At 40.5% G+C, this 27,918-nt stretch overlaps 1 protein-coding gene across 4 annotated transcripts in view; it reads left to right on the forward strand.

Annotated features, from left to right (window-relative positions):
• The first annotated feature begins 3,962 nt into the window (after positions 1-3,962).
• Positions 3,963-27,918, forward strand: part of FREM1 (FRAS1 related extracellular matrix 1) — a 178,293-nt gene continuing 154,337 nt past the window's right edge. For 3 of the 4 annotated variants that reach the window (XR_011568029.1, XM_019965913.2, XM_070794532.1), the window contains exon 1: positions 4,297-4,523. The gene's annotated coding sequence lies outside the window, so the exon portion shown is untranslated. The other variant, XM_070794530.1, reaches the window with a different exon arrangement.

Genomic DNA, 27,918 nt, shown 5'->3' on the forward strand with positions numbered 1-27,918 from the left:
CTAAGCTTTGAAAGACCAAATCTCTCACAAAGATAGTTGAAATGTAAAACAACTCAAAACTAAATTGTTTATGTTGCCTTTGGTATATTTCCCCCTTTTCCTGTAAAAGAAGGAGATAAAAAGTATTCTTGATTTTTTTCATGTTTTTAATTAGGTACATGGAAATCCTAATGTCTGTTTACTTTAATGCTAGTGTTTGAAGCTGTGTTAATTATTAATGAGAAAAGTGCATTCATTCATGCAGTGGAAAGAAATGAGTGTTTATTCTGATTTCCTGCCTCAGTGTGGTGGACAAATATGGAAATGATAATGCTAGGAGTTTCCACTTCCACAACCAATAGCTTGGAGTGTGGAGGAGGGGAACCATGTTCGCAAATAGATTCTGTGAAGCACATGTGATTTGAGCATCAGTCCTCATAAAATGAGAGAACTTGAATCTTTCATTCTTTCAGTTCTCCAGCTGGACCATTGGCTCCAAACGTAAAACAAAGCGCTGGGAGAAGGATTTCTTTTGTTATTAACAGCTGTCTTGCTGGGTGTGTATGTGTGTCTATTTAGAAAAGGCTGCCCTTTCAATATCTCCTCTGTCAGGACACCCTCTTCTGCCACCCTTATTTGGAAGATCTCTTTAAGATATTTTACAGGGAGATTTTTAGATATCTTTTAGAAATATTGAATATTTTTTAGATTTTTTAAAACAAAATCTTAAATAAAATCTTTTCGAGGTGAAAGTTTTATTTTCTTCCTTTCCAATCCTCATGCCTCATCATCATTATTATTTTTTTTACTGTATTGGGTAGGGTCTTCTACAATGTTGAATTGCGGTGATTGTAGCAGGCATTTTCTTTTCTTTCTTTAGTGGTTACTAAAATTTTGCTGTTAAGGATAAGATTTCTCATAGAGGTCTTTGATTGGGTAAAAAGATTTCCATTATGGTCTTAGCTGGCTAAGAGTCTTTTATGTTTGTTTATTTAGTGAACGAGTGTTGAATTTTACTGAATACCACGTTTTGGCATTTATTAAGATGATCGTATGGCTTTTTTCCGCCTTCAATATATTAAATTGCTAGATGTTTTTTTTTTTGAACTGTCATTACAATCCTGAAATAAACCCTATTTGGGTATAATATCTTTAAAAATACACAGGAAGATTAGATTTGAAGGTGTGTTATTTAGAATTTTGCACTTCTGTGTAAAAAAGTGATCTTGGTCTACACTTTTAGAATTTCAAGCAGAGCACACAGCTCTTTTTTCTGCCTTGCTGGGTTTATTTCATTCCCTCTTATTCTATAGCCATCCCAAACTCCGAGGTCAGCAAGTCTCTGCCTCTACAAACTCCCACTACGTTGTGTTTCTGTTCTTTTCTCATACATAAGGGTGTTAATCTTGCTTTCATTTTATTTACTTATTTGCTTTAATTTGATCTATGTAAAGTAGACCCTTCCATTCCTAGCCAATAGTCTTTTGTGTTGCAGCATTGTCTCCCATAGCCACTGGGTTTTATAAATTCAGTGGAGGGACTTCCCTGGTGGTTCAGTGGCTAAGACTCCATGCTCCCAATGCAGGGGGCCAGGGTTCAATCCCTGGTCAGGGAACTAGATCCTGCCTGCTGCAACTAAAGATCCTGCATGCTGCAATGAAGATCAGAGATCCCTCGTGTTGAAACTAAGACCCGATGCAGACAGATAAATAAAATAAATATGAAAAAAAAGAATTCAGTGGAAAACCATCTTCACAGTACGATGGATAATACTTCTGTGCTTGGTGTCGTCAGCAAAACTTAAAAGGCACACTATTTTTTTTTAATATAGGCTTTTGGTGAAAGTGTTGAGAATGCTATATTCTACGGCAGTTTAACAAAATTGTACATGTTTACAATCCAAAAAGGTATGGTCATTTCCAACACATGGCATTCTGTATTTTTCATATCACATCTAATCCTAGGGTTAGAAATAGAATGACTTCTTTAAAATGCATTTTGATTCAGTACAAAGTTCAACCACACATGCTTTTAAGGGAAGAATTCTTCATTGTTCCTTTGGCTAAGTTCTTTTAAAACATTCTGGCTTTGCATTTCAACTCATTCAAAGGATACTTTATTAAAGTTGATAACTATATTATTTCAACAGCTGCTATCCACTGGTGGAAGATATGAGAAAGAAGACTCACTTATTTGTATAAGTGGGTACCTCAGATTTCAAGATATTTTGGCTAAACTATAGTTCTGTTTATTCTAATATATGTTCAGCACAAAGTTAGGCCAATCATCATTTGTATAATTAATTTAATGAAAATTACATTTCCTGAAATATGTTGCAATCTGTTTTTGTTGTTTTTTGCTTAGAATGCTGAAGGTATTTTTTTCCCTACAGAAGTGGTATAAAACATTTATTTCTGTTTCCATATGGATCCACAAGTTTTATTTAGCCCAGATATTAGGAGAAGCACATCGATGCAACTACCTACACTCATTCCTTTCTCAACTAATAGCATCTAAAATCATCTTCATTTCTTTGCAGGTGAGATTTTCATAAGCTGGAAAAGTTTTAAATTTAGTCTGAGAACAGGATTGTCTATCACACTGTGTTTCCTGTCATCATTAAGGCTTTATTTCTTGGTTTTTTAAAGATTAGTACATGAATCATACATTGTCACTAGATTTTGTTTACTAATACTTGTGGGTAGTGAACACTGTTTACTTATAGAGAGCTTAGTGGTTCTTGGAGACATTTTCATCCTTTTATTCTCAGAGCAAGAGGGAGGAATCAAGAGATGCTTGAAGATTTTAAATTTTTGGTGACTCTGAGTAAGTGTACATGTACCTTTCATTGCTAAAGTATCCATAAAGCATGTTTTAAAATGAAATAATTGTTTTTGTCTCTCTTTCTTTGTATTCTTTTTCATTTTTTCTTTGCTTTATTCCTTCTTCACATACTTTTCTTCTCTTTCTTCTCCATTTTCTTCTTTCTCCCTCTCATTGCTTCCCAGAGAGAGGGTCTTATGTGGTGACCTTGTTCAGGAAAACCAGTCTTGTCTGAACTGGATTTTCAGTGCCTTGTTCTTTAGGCAAAGGTTTAGAATAACCAGACATATCTCAATGTAAACATTTTCCCCAAAGCAAGATAACACTCTAACTTCTCTATTTATGGTCAATTTAAAAGTTAGCCCAGATACTAATGCTACTATTTTATTTTTTTCTGGTGGAGATGAAACACAGGAAAGCATTTTATCTTGCAGTTGTTAAGGAACAAAGCTTTCACCCACCCACTGAATCCCGCCCAGTTTAACTGAATGCATCTCTGTTGAGAGGACATTTCTTGACCTGTAATAGGGTGGAATCAGTGGGGTCATAAACTATATGCTAATGAGATGAGATTTACAGAATTTTTCTGGGTTTTTAAAAAAGAGCCAGACACATGAAAAGCCTTATAAACTGAAGAACTAAGGTGGTACTTAAAAACAACCCCTAGAATCTCCTCTTTTCCTTTAAAGGCTGTGACTAAAGTTCAAAGAGGCCAGGTCCTCTCCCTCTCCCTCCTCCCTTCTGAATGCAGGACATCTTGTCTGAATTTGAAAAAAAAAAAACCCTTTCAGGATGAAAATTTATTTCAGGAGAGATTCAGGAAAAAAATGTTTGAAGAGTTTGAAGGTTTAGGAAAAAAAATGTTTGAAGAGTTTGAACGTTTAGGAAAAAACTTGTGTGAGTATGAGTGTGGGTGGGTATGAGGATGTCTGTGTGTGTACCTATGCATATGTGTGTGCCTACACATATGTGTTTGCACACACATGGGTATGAGGGTGTGTAGATGTGTGTGCTTGCCTGTGAATGCCTTTGTCTGTGTGTAGGTGTGGGTACATGCACATGTGTGGGTGCCTGTGTGTAGTGTGTTGGGTGATTGTGTGGATGGGGTGTGGGTGTGTGCCATGTGTGTGTCTCTGAGTGTGTGTGCCTCTTTGCTGCAGCGGGAGAGGCAGCTTGGGCTCAGCCAGTGGCGGAGCAGTTAGTAGAGAACTAATAGTGAGAAAGGGAGCTGAGGAGAGACTAGGAAGAGACGCCACCGACCTTTAACAAAAGCTCAGTTTTGTCCCTGCGGATCCAGCAGGCAGAAGGGACTGGAGAGCTGTGGCTCTCTGCCAGGGAGGTCGGGCTCCCTGCAAACAGTTGCAGGCATCCCTCATTATGCCCTTTTCCCTGGGAGTCCTGGGCTTGGCAATCGGGAAGTTTTGAAAGCTTCAGCAGCGACTGCAGCCTCGGAGAAGACCAGCAAAGACTGTGGAGTGTGTATGTGAACTTCAATTCTATATTTTCTTATGGGGTGGGTTAATGGATTTTTACTACAAAGAGAGCTAAAACTCAGCTGACCTGAAAGACTGGAATTTCAGCTCTTCCCCTCGCTGGGCTATTTTTCCTCCCCCTTCCTCTCAAAGCCCTTTAAATCAGAGATTACCGGGTCAGTGACTCTTATCCTGCCTGCCTGCGCCAAGGGTTTCTAGCTTTTGACTTGGCAAGGAAAACCACTACCTGTAAGTATCTGCTTTATGTATTTCCTCTCCTCTTGACTGTAAACGTTCTGCTAGAATGCCCCAGAGGTTATTTGTGTGGTAGCATTAACTCCGAGTAATGATACAAGAAGTAGATCAAGTCTGCTTGCAAAAGTTATCATATAAGCTCACAAGGTGGCAAATTGCAGTGTTAAAGAGCCCTATGTCCCCAATGGGAGGCTCTTTATTACATAATACAAATTTATAACTCTTCTCAATCCATCCCCAATAGCATTCACCAGTGAAAAAACATTTTTACATTCTGAATTGTCCCCTTCCTCCGCCCCCCAAATCAGAATATTTCTTTTCAGCTAAACAAAATGGCAAAGAGAAAAAATGCAAAAATTAACAAAACAGATAATATCTTCATGGTATAAAGATACAAAAGTTTGGATGAGATGATTTTTGGATAGCTTTGCTTTAGTTTAGTTATATATATATATATATATATATATTTAAAGTATGGTTTCTTTTTTTATGGAGTTGAAAGCCAGTGTTGGAGAGGCAAAGAAATCATATTGTTCTGAAGTTTCTTACTGATTTTTAATTTCTTTCTTCTCTTTATCTGGATTTGGCCTAGAGACTTTTGTGCTGTAGTAAATGATTTCTTTTAGTTGTCATCTGGATCCCAGAAATAATTTTCAAGGCATTTAAGTTTTGTTTCTCCTTTTTTTCAATGGTTGTGTGCAGTCTTGTTGTGTGGTTTGAATTACGAAGCTTAAAAAGAGCATTTCCGGGGGCTGGTTGGAGTTTATGGCCTGGGAATCTTGCTGGAGATATTAACCTCTTCAGGACTATTTTACAGACCTGAGCAGGAGATCCAAATGCTTTACAGGTTTCTGATCTGGAAAAGTGATGTCACCATATTCAGCGCTGCTTAAAGCTTGAAACTTTGCTTCTTAGTCCTCTGCTTTCCTTTGATAAAATTGCCTTCAGAAATAACACTAGGAAAATGTTAACTACTTTCCCTCTTTCTCTTCATCAGAGATCCTCAAAACCCAGTGTCCCTAAGAATCACTTGGGGTAAGGCAGGCACCAAGGCCACACCCCCAGAGGAGTTTAGACTTGGTGGGCCGGGGTTGGTGGGTTAGGGGAGATAGGGGGTGGGGGGGCCTCATGCAGGCAAGATCACACTTGGATGAGTGGTGCTTTACATTGTCCTTGGCAAATTAAATTCTTGTCACGTCCTCAGTTAATGTTAAACCTCACACCTAAATAATAAGCTTGAGTGTGAGCTGCTGTTGAACACAGTTACATGAAGCATGGTTTTGCATGCTTGACTGCCAAACCAGAACTTTTAACCAGCTCTCCGGCCATTACATTTCCCATGAGTAAGAAAAGCAGTCAGGGGAAGGTGCCCCGATTCCTTGTGTTGGACTGTGTGGTCTGACCTGCTCTGCATGGCCAAGCTATGTTTGTCTTGGAAACTTTAAGCCCAAGGCTATTCTTAGTTCTTTATCAACCTGCTGGGAATGCTCTGCTCGTGGGGACAGATTAGGCTGAGTGGGCTGAACTGAGTTGGATTATTTCTTGGGACCTGTTCAGTAGAAGTATAATTCCTAGAAATCTGTTTTGATTGGACAAACCCACCAGGATTGGGAGAAATAGGAAATGATTCCTCCATCATGTTGAGGTCCTCATTAGACAGCATATGAAAGGAAGATCTCAGCTTCCATCCCTGTCACCAGTGACAATGAATGACATAGTATATTTACAGTAAAAAGAAAATAGGATATGGTCATCAGTGCCCTTTTCTTTTTTTCCTCTCCTCATTCCAGATATTTGTAGGTGCCTGCTACATGCCAGGCTCTGGGCTGGTGCCAAGGATTCAGAAAATCAGTGTATATAATATGGATAGACACTTGGTCTTCACGGTGTTTCGTGTCTTAGGTGTTGCTGACCAATCTTATATGAGTCACCTATTCTTGCTAACCTTCACTTCTGCCATCAATAAAACAAAAGTGTTGCATACAATGTGCTTCCGATATCTTTCTAACTCTGATATTCTAACATTGATGGATATGCCTCAGTCTTCTAAACATAGATATAGAGGGATGAGAGCTTTTCAGTGTTTGCTTTGACCACAGGCCCAAAGATTTAGCTTACTGCTTTTCTTAAAATTTTCAAAAATACCATTTAAGTTTTCTTTCACGAAGAATCAAGACTGTTGATCTAGTGAGTTACAGACAAATGCTACCTTTTCAGAGCACACAGTCATTCTCACAATGGAAGCCTGTAACTCTCTGGAAAGGCTGTTCCCTGGGCTGGGTTACATGGGCCAGCAGCCTCTTATCTTGTCTGAATCTGGTGTTGCTCTGCCTTTGGAGAGCTGGGTGGTCTGAACAGGACTTGCTGGCTTCCATACTTGCACAGCTTGCTCCCTGACCCTTTCATTCAAGTGGTTTGATAGCTTTTGTGCTGCTAGGTGAGAGACTCAAACAGAGACCTTTGAGGGGCTGGAGGAAAAAAAAAAACACAAGTCTTTAATTAAATCTAACATTTTTTGTATACTGCAGTTTCTTTTACTGCAGCGAATGGGGCAACATTTCAAAGGGTTCTAAAACTTGCCCATCAAGATAAGAATATCAAAATATAGGCGTGATCTATGTGTTTTTCTGACAAATGTAGCCTCCAGCTGTCTGAAGATACTGCATTTGGATGGGAAAGTGCTCACTGGAGGACAGAGTATAGGGATCTTGCAAAGTTAAGATATTTTTGACAAATCGTTCTTGGCCTCTTGTTGGTAAGTTTAATGGGGAGGGCAAAATAGGCTTTGGTTTCACTTTCATCCCTCTCTTTTTCTGAGTTGTTGATAGGATGTCAGAAGACTCCTTTAGTGCATCCTCAAAGGCTGCTAAGATAGTTTGTCATTCTTTGCTCTCAACTTTGTTCCTGAAACCTTCATATCTGACTTCCTTAGAGATAGAAGCAGATAATGCTCCAGGACTTGCTGAGCTCCAAGTCCTTCCATTGACATGGCCCACCTCCCTGGGATCCTATCTCTGCATCCTGTCAAGTATTACCAGCTGCTCAGTATTTACAGATGCTCCTTGAATTCTTCTCTTACAATAAACAAACCAGGACTTTATCTTATGAGGTTGCACTCAATACCACAGTATTTTCTTTCCAAGGTCTAAATTTCTTGTTAGCACAATTTTTTTTTTCATTTTGTAAATTATAAGCCCAAATCAATGAGTAGTTATGAGAATTCCAGAGGAGATCAGGATTCCCAGATGATTCATCCAAATGTTCAAATGTTTTTGAGTGTTTCTTATCAAATCCTGTTTATTGCCTAGATTTGATTTTATTTGCTTCTGTAAAAGTGATTCTCCTTGAAAAACAACACAGTAACATCCAAGAGCAGTGCTTTAGTTCTGTTTTATATAAATCTTCTTTTTTGCTATCATGTGGTAGGATGAAATATTTTGTCAGTAGGCATTAGTGGCTGTTGGGAAACCAAAACGTAGTGTTTGTAGAGAGCCCTTTTGAATATTAAATCAGAGTGGTATAGTAGAAAAAAAAGAATGGCCTTTGAATAAATTTCAATTGGGTTCCAATCCTAGGCTGTAATGTTCTTTGGTTTTATGATGTTGGCCAAGTTACTTACCAGTTTCCTTGGGAGTAAAATAAATGTGCTGATGCTTACCTTCCCAGGTATTTAGAAGGGCTAAATGACATTTGGAAAGCACCCATCATGGTGTATGACATACGATTGGTTCTCAGTAAATATTTCTTCTTTAGAAGAGGACTAACAGGTATGAAGGCTGGAAAGCATTGAATGTGTGACAAGCCACTCAATTTATAGGTCAAAGGGGAAATGGGAAATAGAGCTTTCTTCCAGGCCTCATAGACTGGGCACGACAGATATCTGTCCACCACTTCCTCAGCCTTTACCTCTGGGCAGCAGCCTTGTTCTCCCTTGATTCCTTCTTCCAGGGTAAGAAGAAGCATGAAACAGATTCATGAGCTCAGAGATCGCCAAAGGGATTCATAGGGAGAGAACAAAGGCAATGTGAAAATCATTCTGTCCTTTTCTACCAGACCCTTCAGAGTTAGAGACTTGTATAGCCATTTCAGATCCATATATAAGGAGAGGAATCACTTTGTTTCTCTGGGATTTTGCTCTATTGTAGCAGGCAGCCCAATCTCAAGCGGGAGTATTTGTTTGACATTTTGAAACTCTCCAGTTGCCCTGTGGTCAGCCTATGAGCTGTCACCAAATGGAAAGTCACGGCCATTCAAACATGTGGTGTGAGTACTCTCTATCCCTCTCTGTCTTTCTTGCTCTTCTAACCAGTTTTTCTTTCAAGTTCAAAGTTTAAACTGGAATAAGTCAGTCTCTCAACTTATATCTATGGACCTCCTCTGCGCCAAGTCCAGTGACCAAAACGAGATAATCTGAATGAGCAGAACAATCATGGTTGTCATCTTCAAAAAGCTTTCAGACTAAGGTCAAAGGCAGACATGTTTTCAGTGACTGAAAATAAACAAATGCCCGTAGATGTGCATTGTGTGGTAAGGGTATTGCGAGATTCTATGCAAGCAGTTCAGAGAAGGCGATGGTACCCCACTCCAGTACTCTTGCCTGGAAAATCCCATGGATGGAGGAGCCTGGTAGGCTGCAGTCCATGGGGTCGCAAAGAGTCGGACACGACTGAGCGACTTCACTTTCACTTTTCACTTTCATGCATTGGAGAAGGAAATGGCAACCCACTCCAGTGTTTTTGCCTGGAGAATCCCAGGGACGGGGGAGCCTGGTGGGCTGGCGTCTATGGGGTCTCACAGAGTCGGACACGACTGAAGCGACTTAGCAGCAGCACCAGCAGCAGCATGCAAGCAGTTAACCTAGTCTGGGAAGTTGAGACCTTGGAGGAGGGGTAGAATTTAGCCAAATGTAATGGTAGGCAGGAGAGGGGAAAGGGCATTCTAAGCAGAGGGTACAGCATGAACAAACCATGGAAAGGCCTGGAATGGGGCATGCCACAAGTTTAGGAAAGAAATGAAAACCTGAGTGACTAGCTTGTCAATGGCAAGGAGGAGGAGTTGTGTGAGAAGAGACGAGAGATGGCAGGGGACAACTACACAGGGAAATCCAGTCTCACAGTTAAAGGGACCCCAGAAAGTACCTAACCGACACTCCCCCACTGAGAGAAAGAACCCTTCTGATGTCTGTACCTCAGCCCTTGCTGTTATTGGATGGCTTTGAAAGAAAGTTCTTTCTAAGAGGAACCCATCCTCCTGGTTCTGTGTATGGGAACCACAGAATAAAGTCATTCCTCTGGCAGGTATTTGAAGACAATTTTTTTTCATAAATTATTGCTCAAGTAAACCTCTGTCCCATACATATGCAGTTGATGTTTTGGAATGTAAATTTATATGTTTGTGTTTGTTGAAAGTGAACTTGGTGGCTTCAGTTCATCATTCCTGCCTAGGATATACTTCTTGACTATGTCCTCAGTGATAACGGTTAACCTTTCTGGATTTTTGTGAATTGGATAAGCTAATCTCTTTATCTTTGTTTAGAAATTTGGAAAATTGTTGAACCAGAGGGTGCCAAAAGTGGAGCTATGGGCACCACCCAAGATGTTTCTCACAGAAATGTCCAAGTATAAATGAGAAGAACTCAACAGTGTCAATGTGGGCTAATATTCTTGATTTGACAAGAATGCTAAATGCACAGTTCAACTATAATCACTGATTTCATTTGTCAATACAATTTGAATTCATTTGTTGAGTGCATATCACACACAGCAGAGAGTTTGGTCCTCCTGCTTTGAAAAACATAGTCATACAATTGTGTAGGATGTGATACATGCCCCATGATGGGTTTAAGTAAAGTGTGACTTTTCTGCAATAGCAGAAAGAAAATCTTTCCAAATGGAATGATGAGGTCTTGGAACATCTTGAAGGAGGCAGTTCACAAGGCATTAACATGTGAGAAGGATTTTAATAAGAATGGAAGCAAAGACATTCCAGGTAGGGCAGACACCAGGAAGGGCATACAGGTGAGAATGTCCAGCAAGACCCAGTGATGTATAACTGAGGTTGCAGGAGGGGGAGGGCTGTGGTTTGGGGATACAGAAACCTAGAGGTGATGGCCAAAGACCATAGAAGCAGCGATGTAGTGGGAAGCCAGATGAGGTCAGATTTTAAAGAATAGTGTATTTTCAATGATACTATATGACCAAGAGAGAACAAATCAGAGGATGGAAAGAAAAGGAAGAGAAGATAAAGGAGAAAGAAGCATTTGTGAGGTAGAAAGGGAAATGGGAAGTGTATTGAGTCACAGAAGCAATTATGCAGACCGTGTGGGTGGAGGGCATTGTTGGGCACTATAGAGATCAGAATGGACTGTCTGGAGATCGACTGTTCAGAGAAAAGTTCAGTTTGCTGTCTCCATTAGGCAGTCACTGGCAGCCTTTGAGACAGTTATTTCAGTGGACTGGTAGTAATTTCCTTTTAGGAAATACAAGGCTGGTGAAGGAGTGGGTAGAGATATGTTTATTTGGTTGTGCCAGGTCTTAGTTACGGCATGTGGGATCTTCAGTCTTTGTTGCAGCACACAGGCTTTTTCAGTTGCAGCATGTGGAATCTAGTTCCTTGACCAGGGATCGAACCTTGGCCCCCTGCGTTGGGAGTGCAGAGACTTAGCCACTGGACCACCATGGAAGTCCTGAGACAATGTTTCAAGGAGATAGTATCGTTGGTCATGATGAGGTATATAACAGGAAAGGGGAAAAGTAAATGTTTGGTGACTATTATAGCAATAGTCATAATAATAGTGGTAGTAAAAAACACTAACATTTATTGAACACCCACTATGTGCTTAGGTGTGCCCATCGTAATGACCTCATTTTATTACCTCCTTATAGACCCTTTCTCTAAATACAGTCACATTCTGAGGTCCCGGGCATTAGGATTTCAGTATATGAATTTTGGGTGAATGAAATTCAGCCCATAACACCATACCACCATATCAAGGTGTCCTCCTTGCAGTAGTTAGCTGGTCTTCCAAATTCTTCAGATATTACTGCAGCCAAAGAAAATAGAATAAAACCTGTAGTCTCATAAACCCACATTTAAAAATCAGTTTATAATGCACTCTGGATTTCGAGTTTGGCTTCAGGATGAGGTGACTGGGAAAATTCCTCAAGCAGGACTACCTTTGCATTTTCAAAAATCCCGATGGCACCCATTCTGCCTTTTCTTATTTGGCCATAAAGCCACATGGTGCTGATCTGTTTGTGTTAGGAATGAGCAGGCTGCCCTGTGTACCATTTTATATTACAGAGGCTATGTCACTTCAGTCATTGATTGTTGCTGAATCGCTGTATTGGGAACTACTGGTCTTTATTTACTTCTCATGTAGTGAAATTCCCTGGTCTGTGGCTTTATAAGTTGCTTTGATGCTAGGCCCTTATGGTGTATGTACATCACACGCTACGGAATACAAGGGTAGAGTGACTCTGGAGGTCCTCAAGTATCTCTTCCTGCACCACAGTTTGCCTACATTAAGAATACCAATTGATGGTAACTGTGAGCTGATGGAGACATGGCCAGAGATCGTATGGCACTGCATAGCAGCCTAGCTGTCAAGGACAGCTCCATGCTTACAGGTGCCACATCTGAATTGCTAGCTCTGTGGCCAGAGAATTCTGAAATGAGGACTTTAAAACCTAAAACTTAAGACTTCAGCTTTTCAAGATTAAGACTTTTCAGAATTTTTAAGACTTAGACTCAAGACTTTAACATAATAACATGGTAAGGAGCACATGTACCTTTGATGTGCATGCTCAGTCATTCCAATTCTTTGCAACCCCACCAGGCTCCTCTGTCCGTGGAATTCTCCAGGAAAGAATACTGGAGTGGGTTGCCATTTCCTCTTCCAGGGGATCTTCCTGACCCAGAGATTGAACCTACATCTCCTACACTGGCAGGACAATTCTTTACCACTGAGCCACCAGGGAAGCACCTTTGATGTGAGGGTGGTTGAATTTCTCTATTCATTAAAAACAGCAACAAACTATCTTTACAGCAATCTTGTGAAATCAGTATAATGAATCCCTACTGTACAGATGGTGAGAGCAAGGTTGAGAAAGTTTAAGTAACCTATTTATATCACAGACTGAGGTTCTTTCTACACACTAAAGTATTCAAAAAGTGAACAGTTTAGTCAAAATGTTTATCCTTACTTCAAAGGCTTAATTGAGGTCTGACTACAAAGAGATGGGTGAGCTGAAGAGTATGACACAAATGTCATGCAATTTTATCTGTCTTCCTCTTTATATAAGAAAGCGGATCTACTTAAAAAAAGGAATCGACTCCCTTTTCCCCTCAAAACGTAGATCTTTGTTTTTTGTTATTGAGTGAAACAGGCCAAGTGGAAGGCTGGAGAAAGTGGGATGGGTTCCACTGGACAAGATCAAGAAGTTTCATGACCATGTGAAGGGGATGGGAGTTTGGGAAGAATGGATACGTGTATATGTATGACTGAGTCCCTGTGCTGTCCACCTGAAACTATCATAACATTGTTAATCGACTGTACTCCAACAAAATAAAAAGTTTAATTTAAAAAAAGCAAAAAAAAGTGTATTAGGGGTGAGATAATGGCTCTTGTTTTATTGAAGAATTGACTAGAAATAATTGGTACTTTAGGAACACAAAAGGGAATTAGACTTTGGAGTGATGTGAGAGGTTTTTAATTTACAGACCAGAATGTTTGAGTGTTTCTGCTTTGCCTCATATGATTAAGCAGATAGCCTCCAATTCCTTCTAATCAGTAATGACTTTGCAAGTAATGATTTGGGGAAGATCTATTACTTCTTGCCTACACTCAAATGTTCTTTTCTATTACATCTTAAAATAACACACTATGGGAAAAAAAGCATGGAAAAATATTAGCCTTGTGAGCAATAAAATTTATTGCTACAGCATCTGTATTTAACTTTGTCTTTAGAGATTCACAGCAAGAGATACATTAGAATGCAATGAAAACTAGTGGTAGCACAAAACTTACTAGTTAAATTTTAATTTTTTTCATTTTTGACTTTGCTTCCTTTCTAACAATTTTGCTAATTCAGGAAGTCACTCTCTTGTCTCTGTACACCTTATACATACTGGCTTCCTAGTAATGACCCTCCCAGCCAGGCTGTCAGGAATGGTACCTTCCTTTCCTCTCTGGATGTCTGGGATATCTTATCTCCCTCTCCTCTTCTCCATCCCTCCCGTCACCTCCGAACTGGGTCCTGCTTTCCAGTTCTTCCTGTTGCTGGCCTTGGAGGTGGCTCCCCAACCCTAGTCTTACTGCTTCACTCTACTGAGGTGGTTTTCAGACAAGTCAAAGAACCTAGCTTCAGTCTGGCCACAAAAGTTCCTTAGACCTCTTCTTATACTTACAGGAGAAGGAAAGAAAAGTGCAGTTGTTTCCAGCAGCGATTCTCAATCCTGGTTGCTCATTAAAGAAGTTTTGAGTTCAGGTGCCTGGACCCCACCAAGATAAATTGAATCTCAAACTCTGGGAGAGGTGCTTGAATGACGGGGAGGGGAAGTCAGCGATGGGCCTCACTAGTTTAGGGGTGATGCCAGAGGCAGCTCTTTCACTTGGTGTTTTCCATTGTCAACACTAAGGCAGACAACCTTAAACCTTCACGAGGATTGCTGCTTCCTCTGGGCCAGTGGAGTGGGGCTAAAACCAGGAGGGTGAAGTCTCCCCTGCAGCCAGTTCTTTTCCTCAGGTCCTGAGAGACCTGGACTCAACCACCACATTGCATACCTCTAGGGGGCGCCATTCACTTTGGGGAAGGCTGTGAAAACAGCACATTTGGCACGCTTGGGGCACAGTTACAACACAGACGTTGCCCTGGAATTTGGTATACTGAACTGAGTGAAACTAAGGGAAGGACTCCCAACGCCTCTGCTCAACACTTTAAACATTCATTTGGTTTCCCATGAAAATCTCTTTCACCATGATGAGTTTATGCAGTGCTGAGTGGCATCACAGTTCGAATTGCATTTGCCAGTTAGTCTGGACACCCATGCCTATGATAAATGTGTTCTTGTGTGTGCATGCATGCTGAGTTGCTTCAGTCATCTCTGACTCTCTGTGACCCTATGGACTGTAGCCCGCCAGGCTCTTCTGTCCATGGGATTCTCCAGGCAAGAATATTGGAGTGGGTTGCCGTTTTAATTCTAGACAAATTATTTGAAAACCAACTTTAAAAAATAGCTTATTTGTATCTTGGAGACTCTAAGGAAGTATTTTAGCCAGGAATACTTTTGTGCTCTGTGTTTTTCTCCTTTAAAATACTTCTCTAACGTATTGGTGTTCGGTATTGTTTTATACTGCTGTTCTTATATTGTGCGTTGCTTTATTCCCCACCACAGATTTGTTCAACAGTAAGTCATCTAATCAGACTTTCAGATACTTTATTTGCAGCCTGTGATGTTTATGGAGATTTTGTTTTTGAATCAGTACTTGAAGCATTTTTAGTCTCGCTGGCTGAGCGCATCTTCACACTTTCCATAGCCCACCCCAAGTTCTGCCAAAGGAAGCAGATCAAGGTTTGCTTTTGTTCATGCAGTTAAGAATCTTAAAGCAATTAAGCTCCGTGGGCCACAGAGGTATCAGGGACTCCTGCATGTGCAGAAGCTGGGTTGTGTGTCCACACGTGGAGTCTCAATGTGGGAGAGTGTCTTAGGAGCCAGAGAGACTTGATGGTATCTGAGTGGCCCTTGAGAAGCTGGGGACACACAGATCCTCAGAAAGGACAGAGCTAGGCTGCCTGGAGAAAATGACACTCATTTCCAGACTTCAGAACAGGCGCAAGTGAGAAGTTGCTGTGGTTTGTCTTGTTTCCTTTTGGCTGTTGATAGCTCTACACAGCTCTATGTAAAATTTCCTACCTCTGTCTGAATGTTACTGGAGGGTCAGTTCAACCTAAATTATGGAGCATGTCCAAGGATGGCTCAACTAATAACTTTTAGAAAGTTAATAAACTTTAGTTTTTGAGCAGATTTAGTTTTATAGGAAGATTGAGCAGAAAGTACAGAGAGTTCTCACGTTCCCTGTCTCCAGTTTCCCCAGTTATTAACATCTTGGTTTAGTCTGGTATGTTTGCTACAACTGATGAGCCAATAACGATTATCTAAAGCTCATAGTTTATATTAGGGTTCAGTATTAGTGTTGTTTCTTCTGTGTGTTTTGACAAATGTATACTGACATGCATCCACTATCACAGTGGTAACATTTTCAGTGTGTTTTAGGGAAAAAAAAAAACACAACTTTTCTTTGATTGGCCTGGGGTAGAAAGGGGAAGAGAGGAAACTGGCTTTGGTTGAGCTTTGTGTGTATGTGTGTGTGTGTCCTGGGGACCTCAGTTGAGCCATGATATATTTATGTATAATAGTAAATTTAACTGTTTAGCAACCCTGAAATGTATCAGTTATTGCATAGATGAGGAAACAGAGCCCAAGGAAGAGTGAGAACCTTGTTCAGGGAAATGATGGAACCAGGAGAGGTATACCAGTCTGGTAGAGTTGATTCAGAATTTGTGCTGATCACCATTTTATTTTCTTTCACTTCAGCTCCAATCCTGCATCAGAAAATTAAGTCCTCTATCCTTCTTCTTTTTTCAGTACTGATAAATCAGAAAGTTGTTTACAAAGTTATTTGTAAAAAACCAAGTATTTGTTAAAAAAAATAAAGTGAACTGTTAAGTTTAAGTATCACAATAGTTTTCTGAATCTCAGTATATAATACTGTGGTTTACTTACCACACTCTGCTTATGTTAATGAATAAAGCAGCATGCCCAAGCAATTTTTTTCAACCTTTGGCAAATCACAGCCTCTTAGGCCCCTATTTCCTCACTTTGACCTTCGGTGCTAGAGCGAACAGCATGAATCTGGGCTCTCCAGCTTGTCTGCTGGGGTTGAATTCCACCTCCATGGTTTATTAGCATTTGCCTTGAACAAAATATGTTTTCTTAGAATCCTTGGAATAGGATCTATTCCATAACTTGTTGTGAAGATTAATGAGTTAAAACAGTACCAGAGGCAAAGTAAATACATAACACATGATGCTGCTGTTGCTGAAGATGATGACATGTACAATTTGGAGGAGAAGCTCCTTCCAGTTCTATAATTCTGTAAATAGGTATAGTCAGGTATAGTGAATGTGAGTGTTTTCCATTCTAAGTTATTCAATTAAAACAAGCTATTGTGAAAATTTGTATGATGCAACCCTCTGACTAAAAGCAAAATGAAAATAAATTATGGCCATTTCCTAATGTTCAGGGAAATACCTCTGATAACTTAAGAAACTTTAATAGTCATTAAGAACAAAACTATAAATCGAGGCACAAAGTCTTTTCCCTCTGTGATCAGTTTTCTCTACCTTTGAAGGTAGTTTTAGTAGAAAGTCTTTGTAAAGAAAGGTTGAATGTCTGGTTTCCAGAGTGCCCTGGAATTCGGATTTCGGATGTAGATTCATTAAGTATGGATTTATCAAGTGCGACCAGAAACTTTGTAGATACCATGTAACCATCCTATATTCCAATCATTTTAATTCTATGGCTAATGTCTCTTGAATGATTTTTCAAATAACCTGGATTTTTAAATTAAAAATGGTTTTCTATAAGTTTGCAAACTTTGGACTTAATGATTTCTTTTTGCAGGAATTCTTAGAGCCTTTAATAAGCTCATATTATACTGTAAATCTCTAAAAGGAGTTTTTGGTATTCTGTGCTTCATGTATATTTGGATATAGAAGACTTTTGTGGAAAACTTTTTAACATCTCCAACATGTGCATTTAAAAAAACACAACTTGCAAACTATGGCCTTTTTCAGCGAGATGGACACTGAAGTGTTGAAAAATTTAAGAAAGGGAACCATCTAATGAGTTTGTGTGATAGTCAAAGATCCATATTTGCAATCCTGTGCTTGATGGTACAGCCCAAGGGGTCTTTCTCTCCATAGTTCTCTGAGTCTGTGCTTCCTTTGACTGAGGCTGAATCTGGCCTCTGTACCCCGACATCAAATTAAATCTCAGAGGTAGACTTTTGGGTGAAGTAGAAAAGAATAGCTTAATGCTTTCCCAGGCAAAGGGGCCACAGTGGACTAATGCCCTCGAAACTAAGTGTCCCAACCTGGAATAGGCAGTGAGGAGTTTTATAGTAATGATTCAAAGACAGCGTGACAGCTCAGGGCATTCTTCTCCTTGGTTAGTGGTGAGGTAGTGGGACTCCGCGTCCTCAACCTTCTGGGTCCAACCGATCTTGGGTCTAAGTGCTGTGGGCAGTTTATGGTTAACTTCTCCCACCTGGTGAGAGTTTCAATATCTGCAAAACAGCTCAAAGATATTGTCATGTATGTCTCTTGAAGGGGAACCAGGACCCTGCCCCAAAGCTGCACTATTATTTCTTAACTGTTCTTCCCTTGTCTCTGCATCCTCTCCCTTCCCTAATTAGTGACTATTTGAACCTGCCGGTGGAAACTTAGGGAAGGTCACGGTGGCTGAATGAAGCCTATTTCCTGTAATCAAGAAATGGGGACAAAGAAAGATTTTTATGTTCAGTGGCCCCACAAGGTCCTGCTCAATTTCATGATCTGGAGTCAGTTCAGTTCAGTTGCTCAGTCATGTCCGACTCTTTGCAACCCCATGGACTGTGGCATGCCAGGCCTCCTTGTCCATCACCCACTCCTGGAGTTTACTCACACTCTTGTCCATTGAGTTGGTGATGCCATCCAACCATCTCATCCTCTTTCATCCTCTTCTTCTCCTGCCTTCAATCTTTCCTAGCATCAGGGTCTTTTGAAATGAGTCAGTTCTTCGCATCAGGTGACCAAAGTATTGGAGTTTCAGCTTCAACATCAGTCCTTCCAATGAATATTCAGGATTGATTTCTCCTAGGATTGACTGGTTTGATCTCTTTTCAGTCCAAGGGACTCTCAAGAGTATTCTCTAACACCACAGTTCAAAAGCATCAATCTTCGTCGCTCAGCTTTCTTTATAGTCCGATTCTCACATCCATACATGACTACTGGAAAAACTATAGCCTGACTAGACAGACCTTTGTTGGCAAAGTAATGTCACCGCATTTTAATATGCTGTCTAGGTTGGTCATAGCTCTTCTTCCAAGGAGCAAGTATCTTCTAATTTCATGGCTGTAGTCCCCATCTGCAGTGATTTTGGAGCCCCTAAAAATAAAGCATGTTACTGTTTCCACTGTTTCCCCATCTATTTGCCATGAAGTGATGGCACCAGATGCCATGATCTAAGTTTTCTGAATGTTGAGCTTTAAGCCAACTTTTTCATTCTCCTTTTTCACTTTCATCAAGAGGCTTTTTAGTTCTTCTTCACTTTCTGCCATAAGGGTGGTGTCATCTGCATACCTGAGGTTATTGGTATTTCTCCCTGCAATCTTGATTCCAGCTTGTGCTTCATCCAGCCCAGCATTTCTCATGATGTGCTCTGCATATATGTTAAATAAGCAGGGTGACAATATACAGCCTTGACATAGTCCTTTCCCTATTTGGAATCAGTCTGTTGTTTCATGTCCAGTTCTAACTGAAAGGAATATTGTTGGACTAAGCACCTGTGATTAAATGAGCTGCATGGCTTAGGAGACATTGCATGGGTCTGGATGTCAGGAGACCTTAGGTTCCAATGCAGGCTCATTTCCAGATTATGGATAATCTTGGTGTTAAAAGGTGATTAAAGATGACAATTTAGGTGATACACACAAACTTAACACTTCATGGAGTGAATAGTCTCCTTTCAGAGAACTGCAAAATGGGGTGAGAAGCTTTTATAAGATAATGAATAAAAACAAATAGAAAACATCTGATTATCTGGGACTGGGTTGACAAAGTCAACCTTCTTTAGGGTAAGAAGGCCCAGAACTGGTGTTTAGGGATTGGCTGACTAAATACACTGAGTTACTGGTCAAGTGGAACATTTACAGGGACATGAAGGTTTGGTTGGCCGACGTGGCATGCTGGGAGGGAGTGGCTCCATCTTGGGCCTTAACAGTTACTTCAACATTGGGTAAAGCCACTTAACTTCCATAGGGCTTCCTTTCTTCTGTAAAATAAATGGGCTTCTACATGAGAAAATCCAGTGTTCGTGGACATAAAAAAAAATAAGCCAAATCTCAGGTAAATAAAGGAATGCAAGTTAAAATAGTGACAGGCTTCAACATTTCACTTGGAAAGTGAGGAACAATTAAAGGGGATGATGTTGAATATCAGCAGGAGCAAGGCTGGTAAAGGGGTAGATTAGTGCCATCTTTCCATATAGCATCATATCAAGAACCTGGCGTGCTGCAGTCCATGGGGTTGCAAAGAGTCAGACACGACTGAGCGACTGAACTGAAGAACCTCAAAATAAGTTGTACATCCTTTGATCTTATAATCCCACTTCCAAAGAACCATCAAAAGGAAAGACCTAGAAAAACAAGCTAATTTAATTAGGAATTTTTCAACACAATCTATTAATCTAGTAACTAGCTCAACGTAACAATGAAATGACTATAGATGTCCATGTAGAGGATGCAGTGCACACATGGAAAGTAAGATCACAAGGAATGTTTAATAATATGGAAAATGCTTAGAAAGGAATGTTATATTACTGAAAAAGAATTACATGCAGCTCTTTTTATAGTGTGGTTCTAATTAAATTTAAAAACTGTGTACATATACATACTTAGAAAACCTAAGGGCGTTTTCTTTGGGTGTTGGGAAAGTGTATTTTTTCTTTTTCATTATGTTTTTATATTTTTATCTTTTAGTTAATGAGCGTGCATTTCTTTTATACACACAAAAGGAAGTTATTTTCAGAAAAAGCTAAATTGATAAATAAAATGAAGGATATAAACTGGTTGATTTCTGAGTGTTCTTGTAAACCACACATCTGTGATTTAGATTACATTTTAGAAAAAAATTGGCAGAATGAAGGAAGCAAAACGTTATAAACAAAATCAATACATATTTTATTGATTTAATAGAGTGGAATTTGGAAGTGGCCTGCTTGCCTTGAAGCCTTTAAACTGTGCTTGTAGTGTTAGGAGTTGGAACACTCAGATGTGGGTAGGCAGGATATCTGTGTTAATTAAATGCTCTTAAAGTAACAGCTACTTCCTTGAGAGAACATTGCCTCCAGTGAAACTTTAACTCCTGCAATAGCCAACTGTTGCTGTCTGGGACCATAAAGGAAATTGTTTAGGGTTTGCATACTGTAGGAAAAAGACCCCAGGGATGGTGAAGCAATAGCAGAGTTTAAGACTTTTGTTGTAAAGCGAAGTGGTATAATATAGCAGTTAAGTGCACAGGTCCTGGAGTCAGTAAATATGGGTTATAATTGTAAGGACACAGACTTGAGTCAAGCTCATGACCTTGGGCGAGTAACTTAACCTCTTTTACTTCATTTTCCAAATCTGTAAAATCACTGCTTTCTAAAACCACTGTCGGAGTTAAGATAATGTATACAAAGTCCTTTGAACAATGCCTAATCCATAGTAAGCACTTAATGTAAATATTGCTTTTTTATGTGATTATGAAGTCATGTCCTTAACTCATGGTTTATTTATCTATAAAATCAGCATGATAATAGTAACTGTTTGTAGGTTTGTTGTGAGAAATAAATGAAAATAAACATATAAAGAATATGTCTCAGTGCTATATATATATATATACACACACACAGTAAGCAAAAAGTACTAGTTGTTAAAAAATGAGAAAAGACATTCAGCCTTCCATATCTGTACATTTCATATGTATGAATTTAGCCAATGACTGAAAAATTAAAAAAAAAAAAAATTCCAGAAGTTTCCAAAAAGCAAACTTTGAATTTGCTGCGCACTAGCAACCCACTCCAGTATTCTTGCCTGGAGAATCCCATGGACGGAGGATCCTGGTAGGCTGCAGTCCATGGGGTTGCTAAGAGTCAGACACACTGATCGACTTTACTTTCACTTTTCACTTTCATGCATTGGAGAAGGAAATGGCAACCCACTCCAGTGTTCTTGCCTGGAGAATCCCAGGGACAGGGGAGCCTGGTGGGCTGGCGTCTATGGGGTCGCACAGAGTCGGACACGACTGAAGCGACTTAGCAGCAGCAGCAACTATTTACCGGAGAAAGCAATGGCACCCCACTCCAGTACTCTTGCCTGGAAAATTCCATGGACAGAGGAGCCTGGTAGGCTGCAGTCCATGGGGTCACTAAGAGTCGGGCAGGACTGAACGACTTCATTTTCACTTTTCGATTTCATGCATTGGAGAAGGAAATGGCAACCCACTGCAGTGTTCTTGCCTGGAGAATCCCGGGGACAGGGGAGCCTAGTGGGCTTCCGTCTATGGGGTCGCACAGAGTCGGACACGACTGAAGCGACTTAGCAGCATTAGCAACTATTTATACAGCATTTACATTGTATTAAGGTATGATAAGTAATCTAAAGATGATTTAAAATATATGGGAGGATGTTGCATGGGTTATATGCAAATGCTATGCTTTTACTACCAAAATATTGATTTTCTCTGCCCACTGAACCTGAATAAATCCTCTGCCAACTGAGAACACAGTAGGCTAGTTCCTCAGGACTGTGCCTCTCTTCCATGGGGAACTGAGAGACTTCATTTAGCCTGGGTCTCCTGGTTTTAAGGTAAATGATAAGACTCAGACTAATAAAATTAAAGTGAAAGTCGCTCAGTCCTGTCCAACTCTTTTTGACCCCATGGACTATACAGTCCATGGAATTCTCCAGGCCAGAATTCTGGAGTGGGTAGCCTTTCCCTTCTCCAGGGGATCTTCCCAACCCAGGGATAGTCCTGCATTATTCTTCTTGCTTGTTTCAAAACCTTCATAGCTGGCAGCAGGTAGCCAGGTGATTGGGTCCCTTTGTCTCTGGTTTATTGTGGTGTGGCCTTATTTCTGAAATGCAAAAAGAAAGAAAACTACAAGGGGTGGTCTGAGGTGTAGGTAAGCACCAGGTGATGGATGTAATTAGCATAGAATAAAAGACTAATAGGTGCAGATTGTAGCTCCTGAGGAGTGAGGGGGCCAATAGGTGCAGGATGTAGTTTACATGGGGTCAGATTTGTTGTTCAGTTGTTCAGTTATGTTTGACTATTTGAGACCCCATGGACTGCAGCAGGCCAGGTTTCCTTGTCCTTTGTTATCTCCCAGAGTTTATTCAAACTTATGTCCATTGAGTCAGCCATGCCGTCCAACCATCTCATCCTCTGTCATCCCCTTCTCCTGCTGTCTTCAGTCTCCAGCCTCAAGGTCTTTTCCAGTGAGTCAGCTCTTCGCATCAGGTGGCCAAAGTATTGGAGCTTCAGCTTCAGGGTCAGCTTAGTTTTGAGAAAAGCAAACCTTGTTGTAGACACAGATTAGGAACACTTAAAGTAAAAAGAGTGATCAGTCCTGCTCACCATTCTCTTTATCTTCTTTGTTCTCAGGAGAGAAAAGAAAGAAAAACTTGTTCCTCTTTTTTCCTTTTCAATACAACAGTGTCACACAGGACTTGATCATCATCCTGAAGTTTGGTGTCTGGGGGAGTTGGGGTGGGACCTGGAACCAATCTCCATGGACACACAGGGACAACTGTACTAAAAATTGTTGAGAAAAAATGTTAGAAGTCGCAATCTATTTCTTTCTTCTCCAGTATTCTATTCTCCCTTTCTGAGAGAATTCTCTCTGGAAAATCCATGAAGGGTAAGATCGCTAAGGATCCTCTTGTAAGAGGTAAGATCTGCTAAGGATCCTTGTGGGATCACTGAACAATTAAAACTCCATCAGAGGTGACGAGCTTCTTGAAAGAGAAGAAACCAGCTTTGGTTTTGTGTATTCTCAGGACTGTTTTTTTGGGCTTCCTAGGTTGTGCTTTTGGTAAAGAACCCACCTGCCAATGCAGGAGACACAGGGACTCAGGTCTGATCCCTGGGGTCGGGAAGATCCCCTGGAAGAGGAAATGGCACCCCACTCCAGTATTCTTTCCTGGAAAACTCCATGGGCAGAAGAGCCTGGAGGGCTACTGTCCAGGGGGTCGCAAACAGTTGGACACCACTGAGCACAGGGCTGATTTTGTAGTGGCTCAAAAGCAGCTCTCTGGTGGAGGAAGTGGAACAAGATCGTGACGATAGAGTACGGAGCACTTTCCCAGGTTGCAGGAGCCCTGATTCTCCCAGGCTCTGCTGTCTCTGGCTGTGACCTCAGGTCAGCTTTAGATTGACTCCTAGTTGCTTGTAACAAGGAGCAATTAGACTTCTTTATCTCTCTCAGGGAAGGAAGGTCAAAGCAGGTGGTGGATCAGAAGTCCTTGGTAAAGTTTGTCTAATTCTTAATTTTCTCAACTATAATGCAAAAGAAGAGAACCACTTTCTCTGAGGTTAGACAGTTGTTTTTCCCTGGAGGCAGTTCTCCTGATTTCTAGTTCATTGTTCCTGGGTGAATCAATTTTTGTCACATATGATTTGGAATCATTTCAATTGTTCTATGGATAATTATATTCAGCTATGAGTTTGTGTTTTAAACTTTTATCCTTGATTCATATAAATTACTTTGAAAATTAATATGAGTAAAATCATGGTTTCAAAAATTCTTTGTAAGTGATTCCATGATGGCTTCTATGTTCCTTCTCACTGACGTCTTACAGATTTTAATGTAGAGTACAAGTCAGAAAATCTTCATTGGTTTTCTTAGCATTCTAGTCAAAGATCTCAAAAATCTCTCTATGTTTTAGTGAGTGGGAATGGATTGATCATGAGTTGGCCATGTTTTACTCAAAATGCTTCTTCTCTATTAGTTTATTTTCTTTCTTAAACACTTTAGGGTACTTGCAGGATCTGAAGCTGTGAGTCATAAGGTAATAACTTCAAGTACAGGGAAGATAAAAGGTTCGGTTGTTTATAGCATCTTTAGTTGGTTGGTAATAACTATCCAGAGTGCTGAGAAGGATATCAGGCTTGCAGGAGCTCTGCAAATAGCACAGCAAGCCAGCAAAAGCTATGATAGATTATTGATGATGTTTCTGTGTTGGGCAGATATAGGAAGGCGCTTGTATTGTGTAGGTATCGTCGTAAAATTATTCAGAAGAGCAATAGTAAATATGAATCTCTTCAAGGCACATCGTTAACATTGCCCATCAAGAATTTCCATTCCAGAGAGAGCCTGAAAGGATAGCTGGGATCCAGGTTTTTTCCTTGCTATGCACAGATTATCTCAGATACATATGATGATATCTTATATACATATGATGCCAACATATGATATCAGCATATTTATGTCAACATGGAGCATACATTCTCCTCTGATTAAAATGAATGTGTAATTATGAAATAAACTGTTGTTGTTCAGCTGGTAAATTGTGTCTGATTCTTTGTGACCCCATGGACTATAGCATGATAGGCTCCTCTGTCCTCCATTATCTCTCAGAGTTTGTTCAAATTCACATCCATTGAGTTGGTGACACTATCTAACCAGCTCATCCTCTATGCCCCTTTCTCATTTTGCCTGCAATATTTCCCAGCATCAGTCTTTCCAATTCCTCTCTACAAAATTAAGTGTTACTAAATCATTTTCTTCAGTTCAGGAAATTTACTAAGAAAGTTTGGGTAAAGAAACCTTTCTGAATTTTTATAAGGAAGAACTCAGAGCAGGGTGGTTTTTCCACTTTGCAAACATCTTTGCACATTTTTGTTGGCTTGTACAGGTATCTTTAGAACACATGATTTCCACATGAATGAAAAAAGGCAAGAGTGGGAAACGGCTTGTAGGAGCATCATTGATTTACAGGGTAACATAGGGTTGTGAAATACTGAGAAGCAGCTGAACTGTACAGGCAAGCAAACAGAATTTGTTTCTATTGCAGCATCAAATTAAGTCCCTCTGGCAAAAAGCCAGTTAGTTTATAAGAGTGCTTATGGAATCTGGCCACCTTTCTGCTTCCCCTTACAAAAATGCTCCCAGTCATTCTGCTGACCCTGAGGTTGCCCACATCAGTGATCAGAGCAAGCTGGGGACAGATGGATTCTGAGGCTCTGACTTGGCCTTATGTTGGGGGTCAAGAAATGGAGTTCTCAAGATGTGCTGTTAGGTTTCCTACTGGGGTGTTGTCCTGTAAATCTTGGCTTCCTCTGGACATTGCAATTTTGTACCAGAGATAAAACAATACTATCATTTTATTTGGTGGAGATAAAACAAATTATCATCTCTGAAATCTTGCTTGATTCAGAATCCTAATTCCCTTTACTATTGTTCTATGGGTTTTTTTTTGTTGTTGTTGTTATTAACTTTTTTTTTTTTTTGGCCCTTTTCTTCTCTGTTCATCCAAATCTTTCTCTCTTTCGCCTCCCCTGCCACCTTCTTCAAGTAGAAAATCAGAGCAATACTTTCCATGTAATACCTACATATGTGGTTTTCTCAACACCAAGAGAAAAATATAAGAGCAGAATTGGAATATGAATAATATACAAATGTAGCATACTCTTTCTGATCTGTATTGCACCTAATTTGGTAGTCCAGTTGACTGAGGATGCATTTTGTTTGATTTTTGAACTTGAAAATTATTACTCTTGCACTCTTTGTTACCCCCTAATTGTGTTACTTCGGGTTGTTTCTGAAATATTAGGATTCAGTGTTTTATGACTATCTCTGTCTTAGAACTCTGAGGAAGAAAACAATAGAATATATTTTATTTCACATATACTGAACTTTATTCTGTTGCCTTCATCCAGGACCAAGTTCTGCCATTCTGTTTTTCTTGAGATAAGCTTTGCTCTCTTATTCCTTATAATAATACTGTTACATTTACATGGGGCTTTGTAATTAAGAAAATATTTCTGTCACGCAAGTGTAGTTCCTTGATTCTTTGTCTCGTCATAACAAAGAATTGGAGCGATGGACATTAAAGCCCTCAGCGCGTCACGGCTCTTGGGTCTTGGACAAACCGTGTTATAGTTCTTAGGCAAATCAGTGTTACAGCTCTATTTTATTTAGAAGATAGCAGGAGAATCCATCCTCAGAGTGTGAGGGCATGCCAACCCAAAGACTCGAAGAGAAGAGAGTGGAGGAGTGCACTGGGAGGGAGAGAGAGTGAGAGAGGGAGAGAGAGTGAGAGGGAGAGAGAGAGAGAGAGAGCGGAAGCGCACATACGCGGGAGAGAGAGAGTCCGTCAGAAAGTGCTTTGGCTCCTCCTTTTACATGTTTTTTCTTCCACCTGGGCCTGCCCTATGCAAACTGGGCGTAGCCAGGAGTGCTGTTTGTTCTGCCTGAAGTCTTCACTCTGGTCCTCGGACCTTCCTTGGACCTTCCTTGTCTTTTAGCCACAGCCATTTTGGACTCCTTTTCCCTATTCTACCTACCTAACATTTCTAAATGGACTATTTCATTTGGCCTTTTCTGGGACACTGGAAGAGGCAAGATGGATGGCCCCATTTTTGAAAGGGGAAATAGATGTTCATAAAACCCAAGGTTAGAATCCAGATCTTCGGATTCATGTCTACCCTTCCTACATCACTGTGGCACAAGGAGCCACAGAAATAGATTTACTTTTCTTTCTCCCTTTTCTCTTCCTGGTAGATGAACATTAGAATCTTGGTTTTTGACATTATTTTCTGATTAAGGACTTACTAGATAGCATATTTGGAGAAGGCAATGGCACCCCACTCCAGTACTCTTGCCTGGAAAATCCCACAGATGGAGGAGCCTGGTAGGCTGCAGTCCATGGGATCGCTAAGAGTCGGACACAACTGAGCAACTTCACTTTCATGCATTGGAGAAGGAAATGGCACCCACTCCAGTGTTCTTGCCTGGAGAATCCCAGGGATGGGGGAGCCTGGTGGGCTGCCGTCTATGGGGTAGCACAGAATTGGACATGACTGAAGCGACTTAGCAGCAGCAGTAGCAGCAGATAGCATATTGAAAAGCAGAGACATTACTTTGCCAACAAAGGTCCGTCTAGTCAAGGCTATGGTTTTTCCAGTGGTCATGTATGGATGTGAGAGTTGGACTGTGAAGAAAGCTGAGCACCGAAGAATTGATGCTTTTGAACTGTAGTGTTGGAGAAGACTCTTGAGAGTCCCTTGGACTGCAAGGAGATCCAACCAGTCCATTCTGAAGGAGATCAGCCCTGGGATTTCTTTGGAAGGAATGATGCTAAAGCTGAAAGTCCAGTACTTTGGCCACCTCATGCGAAGAGTTGACTCATTGGAAAAGACTCTGATGCTGGGAGGGATTGGGGGCAGGAGGAGAAGGGGGTGACAGAGGATGAGATGGCTGGATGGCATCACCGACTCAATGGACGTGAGTTTGAGTGACCTCTGGGAGTTGGTGATGGACAGGGAGACCTAGTGTGCTGTGATTCATGGGGTCGCAAAGAGTC

Source organism: Bos indicus, chromosome 8 (assembly GCF_029378745.1).
Source record: "Bos indicus isolate NIAB-ARS_2022 breed Sahiwal x Tharparkar chromosome 8, NIAB-ARS_B.indTharparkar_mat_pri_1.0, whole genome shotgun sequence".
Lineage (NCBI taxonomy): Eukaryota > Metazoa > Chordata > Mammalia > Artiodactyla > Bovidae > Bos > Bos indicus.